At 43.7% G+C, this 15377-nt stretch overlaps 1 protein-coding gene across 8 annotated transcripts in view; it reads right to left on the reverse strand.

Annotated features, from left to right (window-relative positions):
- tnca (tenascin Ca) overlaps window positions 1–15377 on the reverse strand; it is a 60278-nt gene that overhangs the window by 39992 nt on the left and 4909 nt on the right. For 3 of the 8 annotated variants that reach the window (XM_020653860.3, XM_020653859.3, XM_020653858.3), the window contains exon 1: window positions 1853–2178. The gene's annotated coding sequence lies outside the window, so the exon portion shown is untranslated. Of the gene's footprint in view, window positions 1–1852; window positions 2187–15377 lie in introns of those variants that run through there. The other 5 variants (XM_065965577.1, XM_020653857.3, XM_065965574.1 and 2 more) reach the window with 4 other exon arrangements.

Genomic DNA, 15377 nt, shown 5'->3' on the forward strand with positions numbered 1-15377 from the left:
TACTTTTGTATGTGCTATATTTGAGATTTATTTTTTCTTCACTATGAGCATCAAATGGAGGATGTTTGCCCGCCGACTTTTTCTGCATGATGAGCTTAATAAAAATGCCGGCCCCCCTATCACAGCTCAGATCAGACACGGGGCGAGGAGGATGTGGGGTACAGGGTACGATCTATAGGAGACAAAATACGGGGAATATCAAATATATTTTCAAAAGGATGCTCATGACAACAACTGCTGCACTCACAGCTCTGTGAGGCTGCAACAAGAGATGAACACTCACAGAGATAAATATAAATGTTGGGTCATTATCACTTGTTGCTCTCTTTCAGCGAGTTGCTTTAAGGTGGAGAACGACATCAGAAGATTTTTCTTCACTGCTAATAAAAGAATCAGCTGGAAAATCATCCACTTTCAAAACGCGCCATCTGTGCACATTCCCCGCTGTAACCGACACACATGATTCTGGACATCCTGGCAGATTTACAACATCAGAGGCCAAACACTGACACAGCTACCCTTACATGATCATACGCTCACATTTATTAGTCAAGTGTTAAATGATCTCAGCAATGACTTCACTGGGTTTCTCTTCTGGAAGAAGGAGCTAAACATGACTTATGTGACTAAAATAAACCCCTCACACTGTGACGTCAGGAACTCCTCGTGTCAACGGGCTGCACCTCTGTTCTCTAACTGACCCGGGTTCGGGATGCAGAAACAATCGGACCCTCAGAGGCTTGTGATGCTGAGTTATGCTCAACCCCTGGCTCTATGTGTGGAGGTCACGCAGAGGGAAACAGTGCAGCACGAGCCCTGGGGGAGCTCGAGCTCCTGAACCAGCTGTCCCCTCTACCCCCCCCCCCCCCCCCCCCCCCCCCCGACTGAGGATAGTGCGCCTCGCTGTGAAACATCTCAGGAGAAGATGTGCATTATGAGACGAGCTGGAGTTGAATCCCAAAAGTTTGACTTCCCTCACATAATATTCCTTTGCTTTAAATCTTCTGTAAGCCAGACTTCCATTTCAATTAAGCGGAGCTAATGGACTGAATGGATGAAGTATTCCTCCTCCCCTCCTCCCCTTGCCCACACCGGCAAATCCTGCCACCCACTTCTTTTCCCCTTAATTTAATCTCCAAGATGGAAAAATGACACACAATGAAAGCTGAATTGAATTGCCCGAGGTAATGTGATGAATCATCACCAGACAGACAGAGTCACACACACGCACACAGAAATGTATTTAGATTTATTTTTGGAGTATTGATCCTCAAACCCCGACAAATAGAGAGGGAATATATTTGGCTTGGTCTGTCTTTTCCTTCCTAGGTGATCAAAGCTGTGGATAACTCTTCCACATGTTCGCTCCCTCACTCCGTCATCACCTCTGATCTCTGAATTGGCTCCTGTGAGAGAGTCTGACTGAAGGGAAAGAAGTTGCAGAATACACCCAAGAATGCTCGTCCACTAAACTATAATCGATGCCTTCTGGTGGTGGAGTAACCGTACACTCCTCAAAAAATGTACAAGTGGAGAGAATAACTAAAGGTGCATGTAACTACCTCCAACACTTTCCATGAGGAGGAATTCAACCATTCAAAGAGCTTAAAAAACAACAAATTAAACTCAATAACACCAACTTTTATCCAACAAAATGCATATCAGGAGAAGTAATCCAGACACATGCACGCCTCTCTTGAATTTTTAAAAGGTTGTAAACTTGCAGACACACTTGCACGTGCTTCCCTCGTTGTGAGCAGATCAGCAGATCGCGTATTAGGTTTGTTTGTGCTCTCTCTCAGTGAGATGCCCGTGCTTTATAAATGATTTGAATAAAAGATCAAATTCATACCCGTACTTGTGCAAATCTCAAGTCCCTGCAGACGAGATGAGGCTCTCTTCCTCACGCGTTCATTGGAGCCGAGGGAAATGATGCTTCGCTCCGTCCCCGCAGCCTCTCTCCTGCAAGGTGGCAGCTCCGTCAGTGCTCCCACAGCCGGCTCCTTATCGCTCCCTCTCTGCTCACAGCTCAGGCTGGAGTTCAGCTCGTTCACTGACAGAGAGAGAAAAAGAAAGCGAGTCAAACCAGACAGAGAGAGCGAGAGAGAGAGAGAGGGAGGGAGAAGGAGGGGGAGAGGGGGAGTAAATGACCAGAAAAAAGTGTGAGGAGCGTTTAGGTCAGAATCCTCATTGCTATTTAAACGCCAACCCTTAAATAGCCGTCATTCTCCCTCCCTCCCTCTCTTCCTCTCTCTCTCCTGCAGCCAGTATTCCCTCCCTCCCGTTGTATAGCTAATGGATGCAGAGCCGGACCTTTAAATGAGATGCCAGTGTTACTGGGAGTCATGACAGAGACAGCAGCGCCTGTGGTCGTGCAGGAAAATTAGAGGGGAAAGCCGGGAATGAGAGGAAAAGTGACGTCAGAGAGAAGACAAAAGAGAGAGTCGTTCACCTTCTTCCATATTAACTGTTCAGTGAAACGATTGATGATTTCCTCCTGCAAGACAAACGCTGCAGAAATAAAAAACTATTTATTGGTTTAATTTGTCAAATTTTATGAAAATATGAGGAAACTTTCCCCTCAATCATCGCCCTCATTGCCTTTAGAGGAGGGACAAACTATAGATACAGTAACATGGTCGTCCAGACTTATGTGATGCAGTTATCTGCAACGTATCGTAACGCAACGCAACGTATCGCAACGCATCGTAACGCAACGTATCGTAACGCAACGTATCGTAACGCAACGTATCGTAACGCAACGTATCGTAACGCAACGTATCGTAATGCAACGCAACGCAACGCAACGCAACGCAACGCAACGCTACGCAACGCAACGCTACGCAACGCAACGCTACGCAACGCAATGTTACGTAACGCAACGCTACGCTACGCAACGCAAAGCTACGCAACGCAACGCTACGCAACGCAACGCTACGCAACGCAACGCAACGCTACGCAACGCAACGCTACGCAACGCAACGCTACGCAACGCAACGCTACGCAACGCAACGCAACGCTACGCAACGCAACGCTACGCAACGCAACGCTACGCAACGCAACGCTACGCAACGCAACGCTACGCAACGCAACGCAACGCTACGCAACGCAACGCTACGCAACGTATCGCAACGCAACGCAACGCAACGCAACGCAACGCAACGCAACGCAACGCAACGCAACGCAACGTAACGCAACGCAACGTAACGCAACGCAATGTATAACATCACGTGTGGTAACATATCGTAGCATATCAAAATGTAGCATATCACATCACAACTTATTTTAACGTATCGTATCGTAACTTATCGTTTAATGTATTGTAACATATCGTAAAATATATTGTAACATATCGTATCATATCACGTATCGTATTGTGAGTAAGCCTGCACTTCTCGCCCCTAGTGGCCACTCCTCCATAGTTCTGTATTTCACGCACACATGGAGACACACTAAAGGAGAATATTTCTCCGACTCTGTGACGGACGGTGATGGATGGCTACAGCAGCTGAAACCACATTTTATTGCGCTCACTAACATCACTTAGCGAATAAATATGCTGCTAAATCCATCATTGAAGATTTCCAGTTATTACCCAGTCAGTGATAAATTAGTAAACGTGGAAGTCTAACAGCGAGGCCGATCTCAGACTTTTTGCACAGACTGGGTTACATTCTCATACATTTAACAGATGCTGCAAGAAGGAAACTGAACACATTTTTTAAACTGTCGCTTCCAGCCGTCTTGGAATGAAATGAGAATGAGCTGTGACTGGAGATGTGATATCGGTGGTTTAGTTTAGTCCCAAACCTGAATGTAAAAACATGATACTACTTATAGAAGAGCCGGGGAATCAGGCAACATACCACCACCATACGGTCTCCACACAGTTTAACCTTAATATGATTAAAGAGGATAAGGTAAGTATCAGCTTAAATCTTTAAAGTGAGTCTGTGAGGCTGGTTTAGATGTTAAAGACATGCTGGTTTGTTGTTGGGAAACACAGGATATGCTGGGAGGAGAGAGCAGGGGGGTGGCAAGCAGCAAAGGAGAAGGTCAGATATGAACCCACGGCCACTGCAACGAGGACTAAAGCCTCTGTACAAGGGGCGGGTGACATCACTGCTAGGCTAGCCTAACCCTAACCCCCCGGTTTGTTAGGATGACTTTTCATTGTGAACAAATTCAGATTGGTTTTCATGAATCTCTCAATGATATCTTCACTTTGCTGAGCTCTAAACTTTCAGGCTGTTACGTACAATATAAACACACTTTCTTCAAAGTTTTGTAAAGGAGAACCTGATCAAAAAGGTGTAACATGTATGACCCTGAACAAGACCTATCAGGAATAGTAGTTGTTTGTAGGCCATGTTTTTACAATAAGACGAGAAGGAGGAGCCTTTAAATCCAACTAATCTAAGAGCACAATGGAGCTAAGCAGATTTGTCACTTTTCATTGCGGCACGGTCGGGTCAGGTAAACAAAGCAACAAGGTGCAAAGACAACAGAGTGTCGGGACTTCAGGAACTTGTGGTGCCAAACAGGAAATAAATGCATGTCTGAAACAAGAGTTCAAGTATGTACTGAAGAGGGTCCACTCACAGACAAGAGGATAAACTCATAAACTCTGTCACCATTCATTAAATCAAGTCTGCTGCTAAGCTTCAGAAGACCCCGGGGGATCTGCTCTAAAAATGAGAAAATGTGGCGTGGAGGCGAGAAAATAAGTCACACCGTGGCCCCTTTTTAATTTAAAACTCCACATGTGTTTCACATGCAGCACATATAGGACAGACACAAACCAGAGCAGGAGCCAGATTTCACTACCCCCAGACAGGGGCGAGGCCACTGGTGGCATGGGCCCCCCTTGAAAACTGATTGGCCACCCCAAAATCCAGATCTAAGATTGGCTACTTGCCTAATCAGAGGCGGGACTTAAGTATGAATCAACCATTCTGGCTGTTTTCAACAGGCTAATGGTAGCACTCTCAGATGCTAATAAATACTTTGCTCTTTCCATAAAAATGTCTGACTTGCAATGGACTTATTTGCTAATCAATGTATTTTTTTGCAAGTTAGACAGTGTACAAGAGTTTGCAAGTAAATTTCTAAATCTTTAAATTGTGACTTTGCAACTGTTTGTTTTTGTGTCCCTAAAGAATCAAGCTATGGACATTAATATGTGCCAAATTGTGTTACTTTCATATCATTAGTGGGGACAGAAAGGGTTAAAAAATGTAATTTGTTTGCATGCTTTTGCCCACAAACGTCATGCTGCCACCCCTGCATAAGTCAGTGCCACCCCCACAGTTCAAAAAAGTCTGGGCAGGCCCCTTTACTGCAGCTATAAACAACGTGTAAGTTATGATGACAACAAGACCATCTGCCAACAAGTGGAACAAACACTCAGCCAACCACGTCTGCTCAAACCCAAGAGGACCTGATTCATAAAAGGACTGCACAGCTTCGAGCACGCTATCTGTGCAACTGAGTCAGAAAGAAACCGGCTGATTCACAGAACACACATAAACAAACAAAGGGTTAAATGCACTCAAAACTGCACTGCAGAGTAAAAAGTGTCTCTGTGCTTCAATGCTGTTTACTCATCTTTAACTGAACAATTAAGCACAAATTTGGGGAAAACTGCCCCCTGCCCCTTTCTATGAAAACAAAGCGGATAGCAAAAAGTATCTACTTTACAAACACAGTTAGAGTGAAGCAATAACCATCTGCTGAGAGTTGGTGGTAACTGCGCTGCAGTATTTATAAAACATGCAAGCTCAGGAAAACCGTTCAGCTTCTGTAAGACTTGAAAATAAAATAAAAAGTCTGTAAATATTACTTTGAAATGACTGTCATAATATGTGTGGAGACACTCTGGAGCAGTTGGGATGTAAATGGATCATCAATATTGGATCTATATTTCTTTGGAAATCATTACCGTCAACCATCTGCATAAAGTAAAGTAAAGGCCGACAGGCAGCCAAGGACCAATCCCAAGGACACATTGGACACGTTTGTACCTGTTGCTATTTGTTTGTTGAATAGCAGTGCATTTTACTTCCTCGCTGCTCTTTTCACTGGGAGCTGGATGATCCTTAGGTGGATCTTAAGAAGTAAATGTTTGTGGATCATCTATTAGTCTTTATGTATGTTTCCGGCTGTAAACCATTTCCCTGTGGGGACAGTAAAGATACTGTCGACTTGTCTTTGGACTTTAGCAGGTCGATTGCACTCATTGGCACTCATCGGTACATCATTGTTAAGCTAAAACTATAATCCACCAAATAATTGAAAACTTCAGTGTGGTAGCATTGGACCAAACCGACCACCAGACCTAAACGTCTCGCACGTCCTAAAATCTATCGATCTCTATCAAAGACCATCAGCAACTCAAAATGCAACGTTGATATTGAAAAAGAAAGTGGGTGAAGCAGTACTGTCATAAAGTTTCATATTAAAACACATTCATGAGTAAATCTGCTGAGCAGATGTGAGGAGACTAAAACCATCCTCTGTTAAAACAACACAGGTGTTCTTGTGTTGGAGATTAAAGTGGATGTTACAGACACAGATCATCCTCACGCTTTCCAAACAATGTCCAATTCTTTACCCTGAGCTTTGATTCTACATGTGTCTTTAACAAGACACAGAAAATATGAGATCATTGAATTAATAATGTGGTGAGAATGCAGGTTTTAGCATCGACATAGCATGAGAATTACAGAGTTAAGATTTAAAGGTGACATATCCTCCTCCTCTTCTTCAGTGTAAATAAGTCTCAGAGCTTCTCAAAACATGTGTGTGAAGTTTCTTGTTCTAAATCCACTCTGATCCTGTATTTGATCATGCCTATAAACCCCTATATTTCAGCCCTGCTCAGAACAGGCTGTTTCTGTGTCTGTACCTTTAAATATGTAAATAAGCTGTGTCTGACCACGCCCCCTCTCTGGAAGGGCTTGGGTGTCTCAGTGCTTTCTCGCTCCATGTCCTGTTGTTTACGGTGAGAAGGCAGACTCAGAGGGCAGAACAAACACCTAGCTGTGGGAGTGTCACCCACCTGGGGGAGGTGGTGATGTCATGAAGGGAAAATCTTCAAACGGCCTGTTTGAGCACACATTTTCTGAGAAGTGGAGCAGGCGGAAGACGGAGAGGATAGGGTTAGGGTTAGGGTTATTTGTCATCAATTCCAAGCAGCAACCTCCAGTGTTGAAAAAGGAAGTAACATTCTGCAGTTCCTGGAGTGTCCACTAGAGGCTGTGCTGCAGAAGAACAGGAAGTCACATACACACCCATTCTAAACAGCCTGTTTTTACAGCAGAGATGAACATGTTTACAGCCTGGTTCAAAAAACCAAATAGGTGTGATTAGCTCATGTCTGGATGGACACACACTGTACGGGGGGGTGAATGTTTTGATGACTCATCAGTTTTGATTTGATGAAGGATAAGAGTTATTCACAATAAGGCGTGTAGCTGACCTGATTGACAGGTGGGCGCGGTGTAACGGTTTGTCAGGAGGTTTAAAACCCGCCTCAGCTCCAGCTCTCAGCCTGTCGTTAGGTTGACTGAAAGTTAGACTGAGACAGCATTTCCAGCATGGAGACCGCCATCGATGGGACTCCAGCGCCCCCTGCAGGAACAGACGGGAGACGTCACTGAGGCTTCGTTCCTTAATATTTATAGTCTATGATCAATTCATAGGTTATTCTATTCAATGACCTGTTGTTGGGAAATTTGAACCAGTTTCTTTTCTAGTGAACTCGGATACATTTTTTTTGTTCCTTGCGCTTCACAGTTCTCCTAAGACTAAACATTTATTGGACGTTTATAAATTGGCATTGGGTCTCAGACATTAAGGTTAATTCATCCATGCTACCTTGTCCTGCACTCTATAATCTCAACAGGATATAACTGGTTCAAAGGAAAACACAGTGTCTTCAGTGAGTGTAGTTATAGAGTTCAGTGGGTCACGGGTAGTTTAGGCTCAACTGCTCACCTAAAATGAACCATGAGGTCAGTAAACACAGCAGACTTCATTTTCTGAACATGAGTGGAAACTAGAAAGAGTGACTTTTACTTTTTTTTTTTATTGTTAAAGTACATTTTTGCCAGATTATTTGTACAAAATCCTGTTTTTAAAATGACATATCTTGGAAAACATGACTTTGCTTTCGATGTTGAAACTCCATTCAAAGAGCGGACATTTGAATGTAGTTCTATTTGACAAAGTAAAATCTTTTAACTGAAGAGCCTTTAAAGGTCCAATCAGTGAGATGTGTAGAGAGTGAAATGATAAAGGTATCTTACTATCTGATCATTAAGGAAACATGCTATGTTGAAGTGCTGGCTTCTCTGACAACAATGCAGCAGCCAGTATGTCCTCCTTCTAACTTTAGATTCTGCTCCTGAATGCTCTGGATTTGTTTGGACCAGAGAAGGTAGCCGCTTTTAAGACCGTTTTGGACGCCCCTCGGTTTGTCAGATATGAGAGCAGTTATCAGGTCAACAGGTGTTGCAGCGATGGAAGCGGGCAAGAGAAGTGGTTCAGATAGAAGTGATTGTACCCGACCTAAAAAGCCTCTGCATGTTTCTAATAAGCTCCACGAGCAGAAACGTGCTCAAACTAGGATCAATATTGGAGATGCTTTTGAAAAATGGAGAGAGGTTAGAACACAGAAAGGTTTACAGACCCATGCAGAGCTGGATAAACACTGAAGCTTCAGAGTCCACCACATGGTGACCTGAGTGAGCATGGACTCTAGAGAGGAGGGGGGGGGGGGGGAGACAGCTCTCTATGATGTTTAGAATATGGACTGCAGTACCCACTTTAACCACTAGGTATCAGAGTTACAGAGTTCCCTACATACAGGGAGAATAGACCTGACCCCCGGACAAACTCAATAATGATATGGTAAGCAAGTTATAAACCAGGCTCTTTGGACAGCTGAACTGTTTGTCCAGACTTTTAAGATAGTGAAGCTTTTCCAACACAGGTAACGAGATTTATGATCAACAAACTGTGAGTAACACAAACACGTCTCCGCAGAGGAGCTAGCATCAAGACGACCTCTTTGGATTTAATGAGCCTCTAAAAACTCCTGCAAAGCCGTGACACTCACAAGACTCTCCAACTGCCGACAATGTGTTTGATTATTACAGCTGGACAAAGGCTGGTAAATGTCAGGAAAGGAACTTTAAGTGGATGAGACGCGGGAGGTTATTTGAGGTGAAGAGAAGTTAGCGCCTGTTCAAGTAAAGGTTAAACTGAAGAATAAACTCTGAAAGAGGTGAGCCGTGCAGACTTTGTTTGTCAAGATCCCTCAAAATATTTATTTTTTTATATCTTATCTCACTGCAAATATAAGTATTAGAGGCTGAATGATAAAAATCTATGACATCGACAAAGAAATGAGGACGGAGAGCCGTGTGTTCTCTGGTGTTTCAATCATCATCAGTCTAACTCTGAGTCAGCGAACGGCCGTGGGCAGACACTGAGCAGACCAGAGATGTCACAGCTCACACAAACATGAACTAATATGGCCCTGAATGCATCACAAATCCCTCTCAGGTCACTCCTGAGGCTTTGCCAGCTTGTGTGCTTAGAGCTTCTGATTGCAGTTAATACTTAAAGAGTCAAAACTAGGGACTGCAAACTCTGCGCTGAGATCCCGTCCCTCTGTGGTAGCTCTAATGAGCTTGTGCTCGCTGCAGATAAGAGGATCTGCGCCCCCCCTTCCCTCCTCCCTCCCCTCCTGGCATTAGTTTGAGGATTAGTGTGACACTGCTGAATGAGCTGTACTAAATGTGACTCTTTGTATGCATTTGTTTTTGGTTCAATATCCTTAATCAGATCAACAATGAGTCATTCATCGCTGAGGTTAATGTCATATTTGATGAGGAGAATTACAGCGTTCCTTTAAAGAGGACATATCACCCCCCTCCTCCACCTTTTCAAACAGTCCCCTGTGGTCTAAATGAAACATCTGTGCTGTCCTTTGATCAAAATATAACATGAATCAAGCATCAGAGGAGGTTTGTGACCCTGTATAAACCAGCTCTCTCAGTACGCTCCGTTTTGGTGTGTGTGTCTCTTTAAATGCAATGACCCCCCCTGAGTTTTCCCCATAGACATCACTCTGTTACACTCTGTAGCGAGAATAAAAATGGCGGACCTGTGCAAAAGTTTTTCTCTAGGCTGGGGGTGGAGTCCATGGGTGGAGATACCAGGGGAGGGGAGGGGATTTTCTTTTTACCAGAATCCCACTGTGACATCACGAGGAGAGCACATTTGAAACAGAGCATTTTTCTCTGTGTTGTAAGACTTATGCAGACCACAAACAAAGGACTGGATGGGTTTATTTCACATTTTGTGGGTCAGTAGACACTCAGGTTACACAGATATATGTTCAACAACAAATGGATTTTTCATAATATGTCCCCTTTAAGACCACAATGACTTTAAGCTCACACATGTGTTGTCTGTGTAGTAAATGGTTTTTAAATGAAAATAAGTAAATAAATCTGAACACGATTTCAAGGCGAATCATCCATCTTGGGAAAGTAAAAAGAAAAGTTGAGGGATCAGAAATGTGAATTGGAGTCGTCTGCTGGGAAACTCAAATGTCAACAAACTTTCATGTCGTGTTCTTCCATTTCAGTGTAACACAAAATGCAGCCTGAGAGGCTTTTGTGTTGGTTTATGTCAGATAATAACTTCAACATAATACCCAACTACATATTATTGAACACCTGAACACGTTTAAAACATGGCCCCCAGATTTCAGACTTAAAAACTAAAACACGTCTGGAGTTCAGTCCAGTTTTAGCCTCCAGTTCTCCAGAAGACTCGCAGTGCTTCCACTCTCTCCTTTCATTGGTTCATTCTGCTTCCATAATGATCCTTTTGACCAGAGAGAGAAATTATCATTGTCTATTAAAGCAGACAAAAGGGACCAAAGACTTGTGCACTGACTGTATTAGCAGAGTCTTTTGTTAGCGCTGCACGCCCCAGTGAGCCCTGGGATGTAAAGTGTGCCGGGGTTATTAACCACACAAAGTCGTCTGAACCTTATACGAGATACCATCGCTTCCTCAGTCGTAGCTTTATAATAAACTCATGACCTTTGACTGCATTGGCTTTGCTGACCTTACTTGACTCTACAAACTTTACAAGTTTGACTGCAAAGGATTACAAAGCACTATTATGAAGAACAATCTCATTTCTGAATTTGTCTAATTACGTGCACAATAATATTGGAGCTACAAGGAAATGTGCAAAGTTACCCAAGCCAAAAACAAGCAATATGCAGAGTCCGAACTCCATCAGCTAAGGCGGGGTACACACTACGAGAGAATCGGCCCCCCTTCCAACCAAAGTCAGCAAAGACCCGATTATCTTTCCAGATTTTCCCGTGGTGTGAAGTGTGTAGGAGTGATTTTAATCTGATCGGAAGACGATCAGGGCCGCCCCGCTTTTAAATCCTAAATATCAAACATGTTCAATATTTACGAACAGAAATCCTGTTGTGTGTGGAAAACACAGAGGACGACTGAGCACGATGGAATGGAACAGTAGCCAATAAGGAAGCAAGCTGACTGAAGCAGGAAGCACAACAAACATTTCCATGGCAACAACAGCAAACGCAAAGCATAAAATAAGATGGATATCATAAAGTGGTGGAAGGTTGTGTTGATTTGTGGCAACAACACGAGTCAGCTAACAGCTAGCCATCATGTTTGTTTACTCTCATGTCGAGTTTGACGGCGCGAGATGACACGTTCTAAGAGTGGAGACTCTGGTCGTTGGTGAATGAATCTGTTAGTGTGTGGTGAGCTGAGTCGGTCATCTCGTTGCTCTCCACACACTATAAGAACTGATCTGTTAATCTGTCATGATGTCATGTCATGTGTCATGCCTTCGTCTCAAAACAGAAAACAAGACCACAGCTGAGGTTGTGTCCTCTCAGATGTCATGTCCGAGGTCTCCATCGGTGTTTACATCCTGGTATTAGACGGTAATCCTGTCTCATGTGCTCAAGACATTCATGCCAGCTGCACTCCTGTTCTGTTTAGAATATGAACATTCTGTTTATACACAGGACAAATCTGAAAATGCTCTTCTCATTCTTTCTTTTTGTCCAACAATATTCACTTTTGCAGTCTAAAATCTTCACCGCTTTTTATGGTTTTACTTTGTAACTTAGGTACAGCTGTTGTCTGAGTTTAGGGAAGACCACAGACTTGGCATCATAATTGATGAACCCAAATGTGACCTTAAATTGAAATGCCATAACTTATCACATGACACACTCAAGACGTGAACTCTCCGGCTGGCGATCCCTGGATGTGTTGGTTGGTTTCAGGAGTTGAAAGCAAGGGCCCGAAACGTTACATGTGGTCATTAAATTGTATTTAATTGGAGCAGCTTCTGGTGTGCGGACTTAGTCTTTTTCTGTCTTTGGTTCAGGAGTTCCTCAGGGCGTACCTTCCAATGTTAGACTAGTTTTGGTCAGCAGTTTTTCTGCTTCCCACACTGCTGAAAACAGGCTGTGCTAAGCCCTCCTGAGCATGCCAGAACTTTGTTGAGGACGGACACAAGACACCAATGAAACGGTAAAGGGGGAGCTGTGCCACCCTGCCCAGAGAAGAGAAAACAGAGCTTCCTGTCCCGGTCCCCTAGTCCTACGTATCCATCCACACAGCCCTTGGAGGTGTGTTGTACTACAACTCGTGCTTTTTCTTTACTCAGCAAATTACTGATAAGATACTCTATTGAAGAAAATGCTTCTTTCAAAATGGACATGGCAAGAATCATAAATACTTTATCAACGCTGACTAGACTCTTCTCCTCTGTCGCCCCCCGGTGGTGGAATGAACTTCCAAACTCCATGTGATCTGCAGAGTCCCTCTGCACCTTTAAGAAAAAGCTAAAGACCCAGCTCTTTCATGAATACCTACTAACTTAATGATGATGGTCTCCATATTATTGATGATGATGATGGTAATGATGATGGTTTTTGTTTCATAACGACGACTTATAAGATGGTTTCTATACTGATTAGAGCTCTCAAGAACTGCCCTCAATGTTGTGCTTTGCCTCTGGTCACTTCCTGTCAGCACCTGTGTGTCCAATTGGACTCAAAGCTGATCGTTTGCTCTTACTGACATTGTTCCCTTTTTTCTAGATCCTTGCTTGTGTTGTTCTTACTCTCTGATGTACGTCGCTTTGGATAAAAGCGTCTGATAAGTGAATTGTAGAAATGGAGAGAGGGTTACAGGAAAGTGGACGACAAACAGAATTGGTGACAATGGACAACCTTTGAAGAAACAAACAGCACAAAGTTCAACACTCATTTTGTCTAAACAGGAGCCACATTGCTAATAAGAACAGCCCAAGTGTTACTTTGTCCAGTACAGTACAACCAAAAAGACGCTTTGGGGACGCGGTCCAAGGCCTTCCCCAAGTCTACAAAACACAAAGATTGGATCAGCAGCACTCCTTTGAACATCCACAAATCCACAAGTGTAAAGAGCAGGGCCAGTGTCACATTGCCACGATGGAATCTGCATTTTTCTGCTATAGCTGAAGTTTGGAGTCTTCTTTCCAGGACCGAGGATCGGCTACAAAATGATGATATGCAGTGGACATCAGATTCTTTATCCATCGGCAAGAACACATGTTCAAACCAGATCCAATTAGCCCATCAGTGGTCTGTTTAGGACACATTGGGATGGTTTGAAAAAGGTCCCTACGATGAGTTAATCATTAAAGACACGTCACATAGCATCCTCTGACATCACTGTGCTAACGTGCGAGCGCTTTGAGCGGTCAGAGGAGTAGAAAGGCGCCGTTTTAATATGATCCATGTACCAATTATTCACACACATCTGAACTCCAGCGGTGGTAGATTCATATCGTGGCTTCAAACATGTTTGACAAGTCGACTCTCAGAAGTTATGGCATGCATCTGAAAACCGGCCTGCATAAGTTATACCACTGCTGCGCCTCTCTGCAGAGCTGCAGGGCCTTCCCGGGTTTCCAGCTCTGCCTCATTCCATCTAGCTGACATTTACCCACTGTGGGAGATGGCTGGTCTTCACAGGGGCTACTCAAGTCTGGCCTCAGTTAGCAGCTACTCAGCGCTTTTGTGCACACAGCTGCAAGAACTCTGCGGTCTCAGCTTGGAGGAGGACACATGGAAAATGTGTGGGAGCATGAAGTCATTGTTCTGACTTCTGTGACGCTGCACACTGAGAGCGCCTTCATGTTAAAAATATTCTCATCAAGTCAGGTCGAAAAAGAAACGTTAAATGATAAGATTTAAAGTTTAAATGGAACTTTTTCCGTATGTAGGACTTGTGTTAAAAATGTTAAGGGTGACTAAAGCATCGAGTGGCCATCAGCTGCAACACCATGCGGTCTTTGCGTCACACAAACCCACACACACAGAAACTAATTAGCAAGCTAAGGTAGGTTGTTAAGCCATGAGCAAAGACCACAGGAATGTGGTTTTGGGGGTGTCGGTAGCCAAGTGGTTATTGGGCTCGCCCCACGTACAGATGTTGTTGTCTTCAAGGTGGGCGGGCCCAGGCTCGAATCCGACCTGTGGCTCCTTTCCCGCATGTCATTCCCCACTCTCTCTCTTTCTCTCTTTCCCTGATTTTTCAGATTCTATCCTCTGTCTCTGAAATTAAGGCATAAAAAGCCCCAAAACTGAATCTTAAAAAAGGAAAAAAAGAAAATGTGGTTTGAAGTCGAGGACTTCTCTCCTCCTGAGCCTCCTGCGGGCCACGACTACAGCGATCCAGAACAGTATCAGTTTCAACCGTTAGCACATTTAACAGCCGTCTCTGATTGGTAGACGATCCTCCCTGGAGGATTTGAATATAATAGCTTTAACATATTTTAACAGATTAGCCCCGTTTTTGCACTTCACAATCGCCGTATTTCACAGAAAGCCGGTAAGATTTCAGTTATAATCAATCCGAGCAATTCTCTCAATCAACTTGAGTCCCCACAGTTTGCGGAGTCAGGTGACAAAGTTTTTTATAGAAACCACAAACGTCACCTGTGTCCAGATCAGCCAATAGAAAAATTCCATTGCAGAAGCCAGGTTTCAACCTGTAGAGGGCCGTTGCAATTCATAATTAAAGAGGTCATATTCTGCCCTTTTTGGGGTTCGTATATTTAATCTATGTACCTACTAAAGTATGTTCACAACAGCTAAAGTTTGAAAAAAGTGTCTGTTTTCATGAACTGCCGCTCCATGCACCGGCTCTCTTCTGACTCTCTCTCTAAGGCTCTGAAGTGACCACGTTCAGAGTCCCCACGTGTCCGCTCTGTCGTTATTGGTCAGTTGCTCAGCACAGTTCTCG

Source organism: Labrus bergylta, chromosome 17 (assembly GCF_963930695.1).
Source record: "Labrus bergylta chromosome 17, fLabBer1.1, whole genome shotgun sequence".
NCBI classification, from domain to species: domain Eukaryota; kingdom Metazoa; phylum Chordata; class Actinopteri; order Labriformes; family Labridae; genus Labrus; species Labrus bergylta.